Genomic DNA, 17,089 nt, shown 5'->3' on the forward strand with positions numbered 1-17,089 from the left:
GGAAAGGGGTCACGAGTGGAATGGGACCATTGCTGTTCAATATATTCATAAATGACCAGGAAACAGGGACGAAGTGCGAAGTTATAAAATTTGCGGCCGACACAAAACTCTCCAGTAGGATCAGAACTGTTGAGGAATGCAAAGAACTACAAAGAGACCTGAACAAACTGAGCGAGTGGGCAAAAAAATGTAAAGTCTTGCATATAGGGAAAGGGAACCTGATGTACAGTTATACAATGGGAGGGAGGGTACTGGGGGAAGGCAACCTAGAAAAAGACTTGAGGGGGTATTGGTGGATAAAACAATGAAGCCGGCGGCGCAATGTGCAGCGGCCTCAAAGAAAGCGAACAAAATGTTGGGCATTATCAAAAAGGGTATCACTACCAGAACGAAGGAAGTTATTCTACCACTGTATCGAGCGATGGTGCGCCCGCATCTGGAGTACTGCGTCCAATACTGGTCACCGTACCTTAAGAAGGATATGGCAATACTTGAGAGGGTCCAGAGAAGAGCGATAAGAATGATAAAGGGCATGGAAAACCTTTCATATGCTGAAAGGCTGGAGAAGCTGGGGCTCTTTACCCTGGAAAAGCGGAGACTTAGAGGCGACATGATAGAGTCTTATAAAATCATGAAAGGCATAGAGAAGGAGTGGTGAATGAGGAAAAAGAGGTGGCAGACAGACTAAACATGTTCTTCTCGTCGGTATTTACAAGAGAAGACACATCCAACGTGCCGGAACTGGAAAAAATCTTCAAGGGGGATCAAGAGGGAAAACTATCAACAAAAACAAGAGGGCATTCAGAAAAATTGAAAGGAGACAGATTCAAAACGAATGCTAGGAAGTTCTTCTTTACTCAGAGGGTGGTGGACACCTGGAATGCGCTCCCAGAAGAGGTGAGAGTACAATATTGGGTTTCAAAAAGGGATTGGATGACTTCCTGCAGGAAAAGAGGATTGAAGGGTGCAGATAGAGGGTAACTATACAGAATAGTAAATGAATAATAATAATAATAACTTTATTCTTGTATACCGCATTACCATGGAAGTTCTATGCGGTTAACAGATGAAGAGACTGTACATTTACAGCGAAGTTACATTTTCGGTGATGCTACATTTATTTTTACAGCTAGGTTATGTCAGCCTAGCTATCGCTACCGTTCAGCATTTTCAGTTGGCATTACTTATGTCAGCGAAGGCCTATGGGAAATTATATCAATCTGACTCTGGCATGGGAATGCAGATAGACCCTGAGGGCAGGGAAACTGTTTTAAGTATCCCTGATATGTTTTAAGTAGCCCTGATTGAATCATGACTAGCTAAAAGGTGTTAATGTCTGATTAAGAAGGGGTCACGTGACGCTATGAGCGAGTAAAGACATTTCCTCGCTCGCTCCGGGGCTGCCCTACTTGCATTGTTTAACTAACGGGACGGATTTGCTCTCCGACGCGGGTGCTGCTCCTCATTAGATATATAAATATATGGACAAATATATCACGAGATCTCAGGACTCTATGACGGCGAAATCAGCTAGAAAAGATCGCGAACGAGTGCGGCCTGTGGAGCCTAAGATGGCGGCGAGCCCTGCAGCGGCGGTCTCTCACTTTACTGAGACCGCGCTGGGCGATATTAAGGAAGCGATCGCGCAGGTCCTGGGTCCAAAAATGTTACTCATATCCTCCCAAATTTCTAATATTGAAAATCTTCTCTCGACAGCAGCGGCTCACACTGCCGAATTGGAGCAGAGGGTCTCAAATCTAGAAGACTCCTCAGAGACCAGGGAGACGACTTTATCCACGCTACAGGCCCAGATATTGTCACAGGCGGAAAAGCTTGATGATTTGGAGAATCGCTCCCGCCACTCTAATTTGAGACTAATGGGTATTCCAGAAACGCTTGCAGATCGCCTGTTGCTGGATACACTGGAACGCTGGCTGCAGGAGGAACTACCCCTCCCACCCTCTTTGGGCCCTTTGAGATTAGAACGGGCTCATCGACTGGGGCCTAGAGCGGGCTTGGAGACCCGTCCGCGGGTGGTGATTCTTAAGCTGCTGAACTTTCGACACAAGGTGGAATTGCTACAGCAATACCGGGCCAAACGAGATATGCTCAAATATAATGGCACTCCGGTCCGCATCAGCCAAGACTTCTTGGTGGCTTTACAGGACAAGAGAAAGCCCTACTACCCTCTTTGCGCTAAACTGGCTGAGCTTAAAAGGAAGTTCCAGTTCAACTACCCGGCTCATCTTCGGATTCAACACAATGGAGTCTGGAAATCCTTTCAATCTCCTGAGGCAACAGCAGACTTCATAAAACTACTGGACAACCCTACATCTGGGGAGGCTTGACTGTAGTGTGAAAGTAAACTAACTTTAGTTTGTTCAGTTGATATATTTTACTGGAGCAGTTTCCAGTCCCGATGGCTCTTGGGGAGCTCGTTTGATAGCCTGGGTGGCCCCGGGCATGGTGTCTTTTGTACCCTATGCTTCTCCCTCTTGGTAGGGAGTTTTGGGAATGTTTGGGGGGGATTGGGGGGTATTTGGTTCTGGGGTGGTAGCAGCAGCACGGTTTTGGGAATGGGTTATTGTGTATGTTTGGTATTGGGGGTTTGCTTTGGTGGGGATGTATAATTGGTTTGAGTGGAATGTATATCTGAGATCTTGGGGTGAGGCTGGGCACCCCAGGACCCTTTCTTATTGGTGGTTGAGTAGCTTTCGATATTTAAATGAGGTGCCCCATGGGTAATCAGAAGTTACGCATTTTATCTTGGAATGTATCAGGAATTACAAAACGTACCAAGATATTATCTCAATTGAAACACCACCGTGCAGACATCGCATGTCTCCAGGAGACCAGATTTACTGATATAGAACATGGGAAGCTCCAGAGGGGTTGGGTGGGAGCCATCCATTATGCATCTGGCCCAGGGAGAAGGGCTGGGATGGCCATTCTAATACGGAAGGGTTTAGCGTGCTCTGTGCAGGTGCAAAGGCGTGATGTACAGGGCCGTTATCTCTTAGTGAAAGTGGAGGGGCCTGGTGGATCCTTTCGACTTTTGGTGGGATATGGCCCTAATAGATATCAACATTCTTATTTTCAAAATCTGGTTAATATTTGCTTACAGGACTCTGATACTCCCCTAATTTTGGTGGGTGACCTGAATCAAGTTTTAGATTCGGCCATGGATCGCTCTGGGACGTCGGGTATATCATCGCAGAGACAGACCAAAGGGGTCCCTTATCTTTGTCGAACCTTGGGGCTGGTTGACCCCTGGCGCTTGCTTCATCCTACTGAGCGGGATTATACACATCAGTCCAGAGCGCATGGGACCTTTTCGCGGATTGATTATACCTTAATTTCAGAATCCCTTTTCTCTTGGGTCTCTGAGGCGACCATTGGCCCCCTGGAGATATCCGACCATACTATGATTTGGATTGATGTCACGGTGGGTGAACCGATAGGCCAGGGTACGGGTTGGAGATTTCCCTCTTATTTACATCATGATGCTCATTTTCAAAAGTTCTTACTGGATAAGTGGGAAGCTTATTCTTCCTTTAATGCACAACATGCTGACCAACCTGGTTTGTTTTGGGATGCAGCTAAAGCTGTACTCCGTGGGGACATCATAGCTTACGTAACTACTCGTACGCGTCGTATAGCACACCGTATTGTGGTACTAGAATGGCAACTGGTGTCTTTAACACGAGATTTGATACGTAATCCCACTGCGGCCACTAGAGAAGCATTTCGGACAGTGTTGGTAAACTTAAACTCTCTTATCCATGACCGTACGAAAAAATCATTGTTTTTTCGTAAATTTCAATTCTATAAATATGGCAATAAGGCCGGGAAATTGCTGGCATCTATTACTAAAGGTTGGAAGGGGTCTCGCTATATCCCGATGATACATGATACTTCTGGGAAGATACTTACATCGGCAGGGGATATCTCTGATAGCTTTTCTCGTCATTTTGAGGCTTTTTACGCGTCACCGGGTCCCTACAAAGGTCCGGATGTATGTGATTATCTGGAGGACGCGGGTATGCCTCAATTGACGGCGGCACAAATATCACGACTAGATCGACCGTTACATTTACAGGAGATACTTCTGGCGATTCAGAAATTGAAACCATGTACAGCCCCGGGGCCTGATGGTTACTCCCCTGAGTTCTTTAAAATCTTATCTTTATCTATTGGGAGCTCTCTATTAGATTATTATTCGACTATTCAAACAGAGCGAACGTTTCCCCGCTATTCTAATGAGGCCCTGATTACACTTATTCCTAAACCATCCAAGCCACCTACTGAATTGGAGTCCTACCGCCCGATATCGCTGTTAAACGTAGATGTAAAAATCTTTGCTCGTATCTTGGCGCATCGCTTAGCATCTTTGTTGCCTTCCCTTATTGTTCCTGAACAAGTGGGATTTGTTCGGACTCGTCATTCTGTACTTAATGTACGGAGGGTTCTTCTTGCGTTTTCTCGAGCACAACAGCTGTGCCTACCTGGTTTGCTAGTGGGGTTAGATACGGCGAAAGCCTTCGATAAGGTTAATTGGCATTACTTATTCCAGCTTTTGCAATATATGGGATTTCCCGCTAGCTATCTCGCTTCTATACAGGCACTTTATTCAAATCCTGTGGCCTCTGTGTTAGTTAATGGCATGCGATCTCATTCATTTTCTATTGGCAGAGGGACGCGTCAGGGGTGTCCTTTATCCCCTCTTCTTTTTCTTTTATATTTGGATCCCTTGTTGCGTACACTTCAGGGGGATGATGAGATTCTGGGGCTGCCCGAGGGTCAATCTCAATTGAAGGTGTTGGCCTTTGCAGATGATCTTTTGCTTACTTTGGGCAACCCTCAGTGCTCGCTAATTCGGGCTCTGGAACTCCTTGCTGAATTTAGTCTATACTCGGGTTTAGTCCTTAATAAGCAAAAGTCTATTGCCCTGCCAACTAGGCTAGAGGTACAACAGAACTGGAATGGGGAGTTTCCGTTGCAATGGGCATCCTCCCATTTGGTTTATTTAGGGGTGATCATTCCACAACAATTAGACAGGCTTTATATGGCTAATGTTTTGCCCTTACTTCGTCGTACTGCTACTACGTTACATAACTGGCAGTCTTATCCTCTTTCGCTTTCTGGCCGTATAGCTCTGTATAACATGATGATTCTCCCCCAATGGCTGTACTTATTACAAACTCTTCCTATCATGCTAACAAAACAACACTTATCCCAACACAGATCTCATCTCTCAGCTTACTTATGGCAGGGTAAAAGAGCTAAAATAGCTTTATCCAAGCTGATGCTTCCCATTACTCAGGGGGGGTTGGGACTGTTATGTGTTTCTAGGTTTAATCTTGCTTGTCAATTACGTCATATTCATGACTGGTTTTGTAACACTACATGTTTTTCCCTACCTGATATTGAATGTTTCCATTTCCAGCCATATCATTTTAGTTATCTCTTACATGCGCTCCACTTACCTGATTTGCCTCAGCTACATTCACATCCGTTGCTGCCGGCGATGCGTATGGCTTGGCGGATGTTATGTCGCTTCTTGAAAATATCGCCACGCAAAACACCTTGCCTTCCTATATGGGGAAATGGAGACTTTTTGCCTGGCATGGACTCTGCTTTGTTTCATCGCTGGTCTGATGTAGGTCTGCAGTATGTGTATCAAGCAGTAACACACACTGGTCTCCCCATCTCTTTTGCGGAACTACAGGCGACGTTCCAGATTCCTTCTACGGATTGGTTCGTGTATCGACAACTTCACCACTACTTACAAACTTTGACTCCGGCGGTGTTGCTGGAGGATGTTCAAGACCAGCTACAGGAGGCTATTTGCCTCACGGCTCAGGAACCTATACCTTTGAAACTTTATCATAAATTCTTACAGGTGCGGTCTGGTACCTTGGATTATGCGACTTTGGCCCAGAAATGGACTGTTGATCTCCAGATACCCATATCGAAGGAGATGATCTGTCGGGGTATTCGCTTGGGCAATTCTTCTGCATTGTCTTCTGTGGAGAGGGAGAGGAACTACAAATTCATACTCCGTGCTTTCTATGCCCCTAAGAGAGCTTACATGATGGGGATTAGATTGGAACATAGCTGTGGCAAATGCACTCAACCTTTGGCTACTATTGGACATATGTTTTGGACTTGCCCATTGGTGTCTTCTTACTGGCTTCAAGTACTGTCTTTTGTGGCCCACCTCTGGAATTGTTCCTGGCGCCTGCATCCGACTTTTCTTTTCACTTTACAGATTCGGTTACATCCTCCTAGACCTGGCTGTTCAGCCTTTGTTCGGAAGACAGTGCTACTGGGTCAGAAATGTATCCTGTTGCAATGGCTCACACCCCAGCCGCCATCTTTTTCCCAGTGGAGAGCGTTAATGCTACAACAAATGTTATTAGAACGAAGGGACATTGCTGATCTGTCCTCTAAAGCAGGGTGGTTGTTCCGCCTCTGTTGGTTGCCCTTTAGTTTAACTTTTACTCAATATGTTCAGCATCAACTCTGGGATGATTAGTATAGTTGTGCAATTTTCTTTGTCTTTCTTTCTTTGTCTCATTCCTACTACTTTCATACTTTGAGTTGGTTGCTGCTGCTGCTACCTGGGTTGGGTGGGAGGTGGGAGGTTGGGTGGGAGGGGGATTGGAATTGTTTTATGTTGAAACTCTGGAGTTCTGTTATGCCGTCTATTGTTGTGTATTTTGCTTACATTAATAAAAATGACTTCAACATAATGTCTGATTAAGAGGGTGCTTAGGACAATGGGTCCAAGTGCACAGATAACTTAATCAGAAACTATTGTCAGAGACAGACTGGAAATACATATATGCCCATAGCCTATTCTTCGGCTGTTTACTAAGGAGGGGAAGATTTAACTTCTATTGAAGCTCAATAGTTTTCTATACACAGAATAAGATTCCAAGGTATAAAAGCCTCCTCTCTGTTCTATCAACCTATCTATCAATCTATCTTTCTATCTCTGGAGAAGAGGGGTCTTGGCTCTCTCTCTGGCTCTTCCTAGAACTTCTGACTCTCTTTGTTTCTGGACTCTGTAAGGCAGGGAAACTGCTTTGCTCTCTACTTAATTGTAATGCTTCATTGTAATGCTTATAAATATTGCTTTCCTGTAAGACTATTTCTATAATATATTCTTTATGCAATCACCTCTGGCTGTGCCTATTATTTGATTCTACTTCCTGGTGAAACTTCAGTGAGGGAACTGAACCTGGGACCAGCGTTTGTCAGTATGCCTTTCACTTAACCCCTACCACCATACATTGGGGGGGCCACTAGCAAAACTGACATTTTGGGGGCTTCTCTCAGTCCTTCCTGATGATTTCATTTGGGTAAGTAGAATTCAATTTTTTTTTATGTATAAGAGTAAGATAGAAATCAAAAGTCCTTGGAAAACCCTTAGATTAATTGTACGTTAGACTGGATGACACACTGTTGAAAAGTTCCAGTAATATTGTGGGGTTTTATACTTGGTGAGATTTTATTTAACAATAGACTTTGTATTTTTGATTGATAGACAGAGTGAGATAGAAATAAAAAGTCCTTCTGGAATCCTTAATATTGTTTTAGACTGGATGACACACTTGTGAAAAGTTTCAGTAATATTTTGGGTTTTATATTTGGTGAGATTTTACTATCAAAAGTCTTTGTAGTGTTACCTGTGCCAGTTTGCATTGTATGATTTGCTATTATATGCTTGCTAGGGTGTTGCATGTAAGAATATTTGAGCTGCTCTGAAGAAAAGCAGGGTACAAAGTGAAACCAGTCACTCAATTAAGACACGCCACATCTGTACTAATAACTTTTACTTTTTTACCTTGTGCATTTAATTCTATTTCTTGTCAGTCTCTGCTCTGGTGAAAGGCCCAGTGCACATTGGACTGGAACTGGCAGCTGGCATCTGTCCTCTTCTAACAGACTTCTTATATTTTTTCCTGCTAAACTTCTGCCTGTAAATTTCAGGTAGTAACCAGTTTGGGCAAGTGTGGGCATAAGTGTATTATTTATGCCAATGACTCTTGCCTAACACGCTTTACCTCGATTTTCTACCTATTAACTAAAATCTCCCTCCTTCATAAGTGGGAGCATTTCAATCTCAAAGGCTACACACAGACAGGGACATTTAGAAGCTCATACTCTCTCATGAAATATATAAGCAAGGCCACGAACCAAGGCAGATTTCTGCAGCCTCAAATATGAACCCTTTTGATTTTCAAGAACTCACAGATATTGTACACAAATATTTTGACAAGAAAGGGGGTCCATATGAGGGTAATTTTCCAGAATACACATGGCACGATATTCAGAAACAAATGGTTTCTCTTTCTCGGGAGTTTAGAAAGAAAACAAATAAACAAAAATGCCTTTTCATTCAAGGAATATTAAGGGGAGTTATTAGCCTAAGACAAGAAAATACTGACTTGAACACTCAGTGCCATCAGCTGTCCAAAGACTTAGATGAGGCACAAATTAATATATCCATGCTAAGAACCCAAATTGTTCAAGCTACAAATTCCTTTTTAGCTGTAAATGAACAATTAGAAGAGGCCAAGGCAGAATTAAAGTATTTAAAGTCAAAATGTGCCTCACAGGGACAGGTTAATGCTGTCTCCTCACAGATTCTGCCGTCTGCACCATTGCCACTCTCACCATATAATCCATGTAGTCAGAAAACCGTCTTTGTAGCAGGCCAGAGAAAAGGTAAACTAGCTACAGATGTAGAACAGGAAGAAGAACCGACAAACGAAAGTGAGGAAAATTCATTACCAGGCCAGAGCAATACCAATAGTACCCCTATAAGTGACACAGCTCCAGTAACAGTAGTACTGCAGGGACATATGAAAGACAGTGACATTGAAAGAATAGTGGAGAAAGTGGGCCCTATGCCTTTTAACATAAATGAATGGTGCAAATGGGCTACTGACATACTGATTCACTGGGGTCTAGGGAAATACAAAAGGAACAATGCAGATTTTGATAAGTTTATGCACCTAGCCCTGGGTCCACATTATTATAAATTTGGATCTCTGGTTCATCCATACCAATTTGTAAAGATGGGCATCGAACAACTATTTCGCTGCACCTCTTTGCAAGTACTTAGAACTCTTTCACCCCTGCCAACCGATACACCAGAGCAGTTTGCATATAGAGTGTGGGTAATCAACGCGGTACTTAACGAACATGAATATTGGCCCATTTCCTCAGATTACGGTCAGAGAGAACATAAAGAATTCCTATTAGAATTATTATCTCCCGAGATTACTAAACACCTTCTGTTGTTCTCGGAGGACCCTAAAACTACGCCTTTTGACACTTTACTGCTCAGGATTGGGTCTGTGTGGAAGACCCAGCCAGCTCAAATTATTTCAGTTTCAGAAGCTAGAAGGTGGCGTGCTGAGGGAGCACCCCAATACAATAAAACACCACACACAGGAAATAGAGGGCATGGCAGAGGTAGTTACAGAAATGCCTCCACTTACATTCCTTTCCATGAGCTCAGGGCACAGACAGAAGCATTAGAAAAAGAGAAAATGAAATGGGAACAGGATCGTCACACAATACAGATAGAATTGGACAGGGTAAAAAGTGATTTGACAGCTAGGAACAACAGTGCTAGTGCATAGGGATGTCCTGACTCTCTGTGTCCGATTGCCAAGGTGACACAGGCCTTTACAGCCCAGCCAGACTCCTTTCACTTACTTGTGGACTCACTTTTGGAGACGCAGGATGAGGGAAAGAAGTCAGACTCAGAATTCAGCTTGAGGTATGTGGCACCTTTGATTTTGGACACTTCCGACTGCCCCAATGTTAATACTACCATAGAGGGTCAGGATAAATTAACTTTAATTGATACAGGGGCTGGAATCAATTTTACAGATAGAGCGCCTCCTACTGGAGATCAGAAAAATGTGGAAATTTGTGAGATTCAGGGTCTAAATGACAAAGCTTCAAAGTGTGTGTCTATCCCACAAAAGGAACAAAGGAAAGACATTGTAGAAACTACTGCCAGCACGAGTGAGAATACAGCCAAAGAAATAGTTGAGGTGGCTGGTCTTGCATTAGGTACAGGAATTCTAAATGCTTCTAAACCTTTAGTTCATGAGGTTATTCCTGTGCAGTTAGCCATACAGTGTAGCATGCCAGTGCAGCAGCATGATCGTAGTGTAACTCACTCAGAGGCTGCAGATCTTTCAGTTTGGGCACAAGATTGTGGAAAAAGGTACACAGAAATTTTGTTTGAGGGCAAAGATCCTGAACCACAAACACAGCATCCAGTACTTCCTCCAGCAACAGAACTGGTGCCTAAGATGGAGGAGAGAGGTCTGAGTGGACCTATCTCTTTAGCATTTGGCTCTCCAGCTTGGTCAGATGCTAAACCAGAGGGCTCTGTTAGGCTCACTATACACTCTCAGGCCTTAACTAAGATTTCACAGCCTGCACCAGTGGCAGCCTCTTACTCTGACATTACTGTGAAACTTACTCCTAAATGTGCATTTTTCTCTGTCCTAGACATGACTAATGATTTTTGGAATTTGCCCCTTGCCTCTGAATGCCAGGATACGACAGTGCAGACAAAAGAAGACAAATCTAGCCTGCACCTGACTTCTGCACCGCAGTGCCCATTCCCCCGAGTGCAGTGGGACCCAGGTGGCAGACATGTGGTCCAGGTCGGCCGGAATGGAACACGGATGAAGTTTGCTCTAAGTGACCTTGAGGATGCTGCTAATTTGAAATGTTTTTTCTTTTTCCTAGCAGCAGTTCAGATAGCCATCCCAGACCAGTTTTGGCACAAATATATTTCTAGTGTTTTCCAAGGTTCCTCTTTATCACTGCAGAGATAAAGACGTTCCAAAGAAGATATTAGCTTTATGCCTTTTCTGAATATGAGATGGTTATGATATGCATTATTTGTACTACTCAGGTGTTCATCTTTGCTGTGTTTTTCTATAACAATGTGTTTATTTGCAGAGTTAAATTCGGCCCTGAACACTTGACAGATGGAAGACGCCTAAAAAATATGTGTTTTATCTTTTGTCTGTGCTATGTGGTCTGCCTTTTGTCTATTTGTTTTAGTTTAGGGGGGTACCCCAGGATACATAACATTGGCCATTTCTAGAGCTCTTTTCCCCATTTTTTTTTAACTAGCCCAATTGAGCAATGTTCTTTTTACCTATTGTTTCATATCCTAAATGTAGCTTAGTTAGGGGTTATATTTTTAAATTAAGGTTTCACTTTATACCGTGTTTATTCTATGCTCCTCATTAGATTCAGCACACATTTCTGACATAATTTTTTTTTATATATACATTCAGTACAGAATTATGGTCTCTCTGAAGTGCCATAATAGTTATATGCAGCACACAAAAACATATCTTTTTGGAAAGTCTGATTAAGAACCTTAAGTACCTGAATATTGCCTGTCTTTTGCCATTAACTATACCAAGTAAATGCATTAATATTGTTACATGTTGCCACATTCAGTACAGGCAACCTGGTCTGTCTCTCTCTCTCTCTCTCTCTCTATACATTCACCACAGGCAACATGGTTTCTCTCTCGTTTTCTATCTCTTATTTAGATCACACTGGAGTACAGCTGCTGAATGATATCGGGACTCTTTTCAAATCCCTCCCTGTATGCACAGACATCATTTCATCTCAAGGGTGAACACCACTAGTTTCCAGTGACTTGACAGATCCTGTGCAAACATCATTTCATCCCAAGTGTGCATCTCACCAGTTTAAAGAGACTGCTGGTTCCTGCTGGACTAATTCATCTTCCTGCACCCTGACTGCAAAGACTTTTCCACACATGCTGTACACAATGTCTCGGATATAGCCACCTTCCTAAGACGCTTTGCTGTACAATTCCACTTATTTAACCTATTCTATGGACATTCCAGACTTTATTTCATATTCTGTACATCCACTACCTCTTGGTATGGGCAACAAAACATTTCAAAAGCTGCTGAACTTTACTGAACTCCATACTTACATTGAACAACTTAAGAAAACCTCCAAAGAAGTGAATCATACTATCACTTTTAAAATGGACAGATTGCACAAAATTTGCTACGAGACGCTCATGTCTCAGTTTGGGAACTTTTCTTTGGGTATTCGCCCACTACAAACCACGTATTTAATGTTTTAATTCACCCTATCATTATCTTAATTATTGTACAAATTTTGCTATGTATTATTATGAATTTCCTTTGCTGTAAAGTGAAACACATGTACATTTCTTTACAACGCATATCATACAAAGTTCCTTCTAACTTTTAAGGCAGTTATACATGTATTTCCAGTATCTTCTCTGACACTTGCTAATTTGGCTAATTTGGTTTTAATTTGGCATGGCCTATTGCATTACCATTACCAGGGTCAGATATAATATTATCCCATACTTGCATACTCTCTCATGACATCTTGGTACCTGAACCTCTATACCTGAACCTCCTGAAAACACTTCCTGCATCTCTTATGCACCGTTCATTTGCTCAACGATGGGTAAGATATAAGCATACTGGGGTCCCCCGCCCAGATGATGGCCTGTACAACCTAAGACAGAAGTTTGAACTCATAATGGGAACTGTTTACGGACTATACAACCTGTCTTCATAGCTTGGAGATTCTGCAGGACAGGGGACGTACTGTTGGAGGTAAGCGAGGGTACCCTTCATTTCAAAGAATAAAAATAAAAAAAATATGGGAGATGTCAGCCTAGCTATCGTTACCATTCAGCATTTTCAGTTGGCATTACTTATGTCAGCGAAGGCCTATGGGAAATTATATCAATCTGACTCTGGCATGGGAATGCAGATAGACCCTGAGGGCAGGGAAACTGTTTTAAGTAGCCCTGATTGAATCATGACTAGCTAAAAGGTGTTAATGTCTTTGGCGCAGAGAGCCTCTTGATGTATTATGCAGTGAAATTGAATCAGTGGATGTTTTGCTTCCTTAGCAAAGAAATGAATGAATCCTGATGTTGTCCCCACCATGCTAGGTGCTCCATCGCTAGTAACTGAAACCACTTTTTCTGGACTTATGTGTAGTGATGAAAAAGCCTCCATCATAGCATTGTGGATATCTATCCCTTGTGTTCTTCCAGGCAAAGACAGCAGTTTTACCAACTCTTCTCTCATGATGTCACCAGTAGCATAACGCAAAATGAGCGCTAGTCTTGCATGGTTAGTAATATCTGTACTTTCATCCAAGCACATGGAGTAGAAGGGTGCTTTTTGTAAGTCGCAAGTAAGCTGTTGACTAACATCAGCAGCCATTCGCAGAACCCTATCTTTTGCAGTATTTCAGCTTAGCGGCATCTCAGAGATGCGCTGCACAATTTTATCCTTGTTTTGGAAATCATGGAAGAGTGAATTACTCCCAGCCAAAATTGCCTTTTTGATAAAATCTCCATCAGAGATGGGCTTACCATGTTTTGCCATGCACAGTGAAATTTGAAAGCTGGCAACTTTAAGATGATTAGTTTTTGAAAGATAGTTGCTAAAACTAAGAGACTAGGAGTGATATTTCTTTAATTTTCCTACAAGGAACTCTTTTCTTTGAGCTAAACCAAGTTCAGCAACACTGTTATGGTTGGTCTCAAAGTGACGTTTCGCACTTGATGTGCGAGACACAACACTTTCATTACACATAATACACAATGCTTTCCCACTGCGTTCAATCACTCCATATGTCTCTGTCCAGGCCTCTTGGAATGGTCTTCCACTATCTGTTTTTGCTTTTTTTGCTGTACTCATTTTCTTTGTTCAAGACTTCAAGTCTACAAAAAGATAAAATTTGTATAATAAAAAAAATCTAATGAAGTGCTGTATACAAATCCGTCCCCATAAAAAAATGTGTGATTGGGGAATTTTACTAATTGTAGACATCCGTTTTAGTCAAAAAATATACTGTCCGGGTGAAAACCGGACTTGTGCAACCTGAGTGTATGGGAAAAGGACTTTTATTTTTCATTATTGGAGCCTTTGTTATTTTATTATGATGTTTACAAAAGCACTGTGAAGGGCCACATATACACTTTACTGTTTTTTGCTATATTGAGTTTTCCATAAGGTACAGTGCAGAGGATTAGTGTGTTGGTTGTTCACAGAGAGCCCAGCCCTCCTCTTAGCTTACTGAACTTCTCTATGCAATCATCATAAGCAGCTTTTTTATTTCCTCGAATTTAGCATGTCCCCCATGGAAGATACAGAGGTTTTTACAGAGGAGCACATTATTAGACACATTAACATCCCCCCATATCCTCACCTCTCTAGCATGGGAGCACTAGGAACTGTTCCTGATTACAGATGTCACATGTGGAGTCACACTACAGCCTCACTGAGTTCCTGTGACAGACTCAGTGTGAAGCTTCTCTTCCTCCCCCCACTTCCCCCTCACACACTGCCTGGATCATAGGATACTAAGGGGAAGACAGGCAGGCTAAACATCCATTCACAGGACTGCAGCCAGCACAGGAGGATGGGCCGCGGCCCACCGGGACAATGCCCGGTCATCCCAATGGCCAATCCGGCCCTGTTGCCAGGTGAGCTGCAAAGCAGACACCGGCACACTCGCCTCCCGCTGCATATCTTAATTGCGGACTAGAAAGTTGCGCGGGGACAGAAATCCCACCCGTCCCCGCCAAAGTCTCACCCATCCCCGTGAGGAAACCCACCCGTCCCCGTGAGGAATCCTTCCGTCCCCACCCGTCCCTATAAACTTCAGAAATAGTTATTTCATTTAATTATGCTACTGAATTAAAGGCTCTGGTAGAAACCCATTTACAAATAAGCAAAAAGACTTTATTAATTTGGAAATATTAATTGGGAAGAATACACACTTTGTAAACGGGTTTCTACCAGAGCCTCTTTTGTTTATAAATTTTTATCGACACAAACACAACTAATATACTACTTTATCCTGAAGCAAAAAAAAAGAAAAAAAGAAATAGAATTCTTTTCCTACCTTTGTTGCCTGGTTTCTGCTTTCCTCATGTTCTCATTCAGTTCCTTCCATCCACTGTCTCTCTTCTTTCTGCGTCTTCCATTTGCTCTGTTACTGTGCCTCTCCCTTTCTCCCCCCTTCCAAATTGGTCTGGCACCCATCTTCTTCCCTCCGCTCCCCCCATAGTCTGGCATCTCTGTCTTCTTCCCTGCCAGCGTCTTCTCCTCACTCTCTCTTCCCCATTTCCTTTCAGCGTCCTTCTCCCCCCATCTTCCCCATGTCCTGTCAGCGTCCTTCTCCCCCCTCTGTCTTCCCCATGGCCTTTCAGCGTCCTTCTCCACCCCCCCCATCTTCCCCATGTCCTTTCAGCGTCCTTCTCCACCCCTTTGTCTTCCCCATGTGCTTTCAGCATCCTTCCCCCCCGTCTTCCCCATGTCCTGTCAGCGTCCTTCTCCCCCTTGTCTTCCACAAATGCTTTCAGTGTCCTTCCCCCCACCCCGTCTTCCCCATGGCCTTTCAGCGTCCTTCTCCCCCACCCCCGTCTTCCCCATGTCCTGTCAGCGTCCTTCTCCACCCCTTTGTCTTCCCCAGTGCTTTCAGCGTCCTTCTTCCCCCTCCTTCTCTCCCGTCCCGGGTGCAGCACAGCCGGCCTGGTCCCCTTACTTTTGTGGCGCTTCCCCGACCGACAACAGCCCCGATCTGACAAACCTCCCTGCCCTTAACCGCGAATCTAAAGCACAGTTACTTACCGTAACAGGTGTTATCCAGGGACAGCAGGCATATATTCTCACATGTAGGTAACGTCATCTACGGAGCCCCAGCGCAGACAGCTTTTCAAGCAAACTTGATTGAAGTTTCAAGTTTGCACACTGCACCACGCATGTGCTAGCCTTCCTGCCCACTAGAGGGCGCATCTCCACCTCGTGGTCCTCAGTTCCATATCAAGCAAAGAAGCTATCCCCGGGGAGGTGGGCGGGTTGTGAGAATATATGCCTGCTGTCCCTGGATAACACCTGTTACGGTAAGTAACTGTGCTTTATCCCAGGACAAGCAGGCATGATATTCTCACATGTGGGTGACCTCCAAGCCAACCAAAAAAGGGCAGGTGGGAGGATGGCAATTAGGAAAACAGGTTACGTAACACCGACTGGCCAAACCGGCCGTCGCTTCTGGACAAAGTGTCCAGACAGTAGTGGGAGGTGAACGTATGAACCGAAGACCAAGTGGCAGCTTTACATATGTCCTCCACAGGAGTAGAACGGAGGAACGCAACAGAAGCTGCCATCGCCCGGACCTTATGCCCCGTGACTCAACCCGGAAGCGTAAGACCAGCCTGAGCGTAGCAAAAAGAAATACAAGCGGCCAGCCAGTTTGACAAGGTGCGCTTGGAAACAGGGTGTCCTAGACGATTAGGATCAAAGGACAAAAACAATTGAGCAACCTTCCGATGAGATTTGGTACGTTGGAGATAAAAGGCCAACGCCCTCTTACAGTCAAGCGTGTGAAGTGCCGCCTCACCTGGATGAGAGTGGGGCTTCGGGAAGAACACCGGAAGAACAATAGACTGATTGAGGTGGAAATCAGATACAATCTTAGGTAAAAATTTAGGATGGGTGCGTAGAACCACCTTGTCATGATGAAACACAGTAAAAGGCGGGTCCGCAACCAGAGCCTGCAGCTCACTAATCCTACGAGCGGACGTGAGCGCAATCAAAAAGATCACCTTCCAAGTGAGAAACTAACTAAAGAAGGGACTTGTCAATAGGCTCAAAAGGAGGTTTCATCTGCTGAGCCAAGACCACATTAAGATCCCAAACCACAGGAGGGGGCTTCAGAGGAGGATTAACATTCACTAGGCCCCTCATGAACCGAACCACCAGAGGATGAAGAGAGAGGGATCGCCCCTCTAGTCGCCGGTGGAAAGCAGCAATCGCACTAAGATGCACCCTAATAGAAGACGTCTTCAGCCCAGACTTGGACAAATGCAACAAATATTCCAGAACCGAGGACACCGGAACCGAACTCGGATCCAGACTGTGCGAGGAACACCAGGATGAAAATCTGGTCCACTTCTGGGAGTAACAAAGCCGAGTCGAGACCTTGCGCG

The 17,089-nt window shown here is 44.0% G+C and overlaps 1 protein-coding gene across 6 annotated transcripts in view; it reads right to left on the minus strand.

Annotated features, from left to right (window-relative positions):
- The window catches only part of TPP2 (tripeptidyl peptidase 2), a 1,323,399-nt gene that overhangs the window by 882,583 nt on the left and 423,727 nt on the right, over nucleotides 1-17,089 (minus strand). The gene's annotated exons all lie outside the window — the stretch shown is intronic.

This window comes from Geotrypetes seraphini, chromosome 6, assembly GCF_902459505.1.
Source record: "Geotrypetes seraphini chromosome 6, aGeoSer1.1, whole genome shotgun sequence".
In the NCBI taxonomy this organism is placed as follows: Eukaryota; Metazoa; Chordata; class Amphibia; order Gymnophiona; family Dermophiidae; genus Geotrypetes; species Geotrypetes seraphini.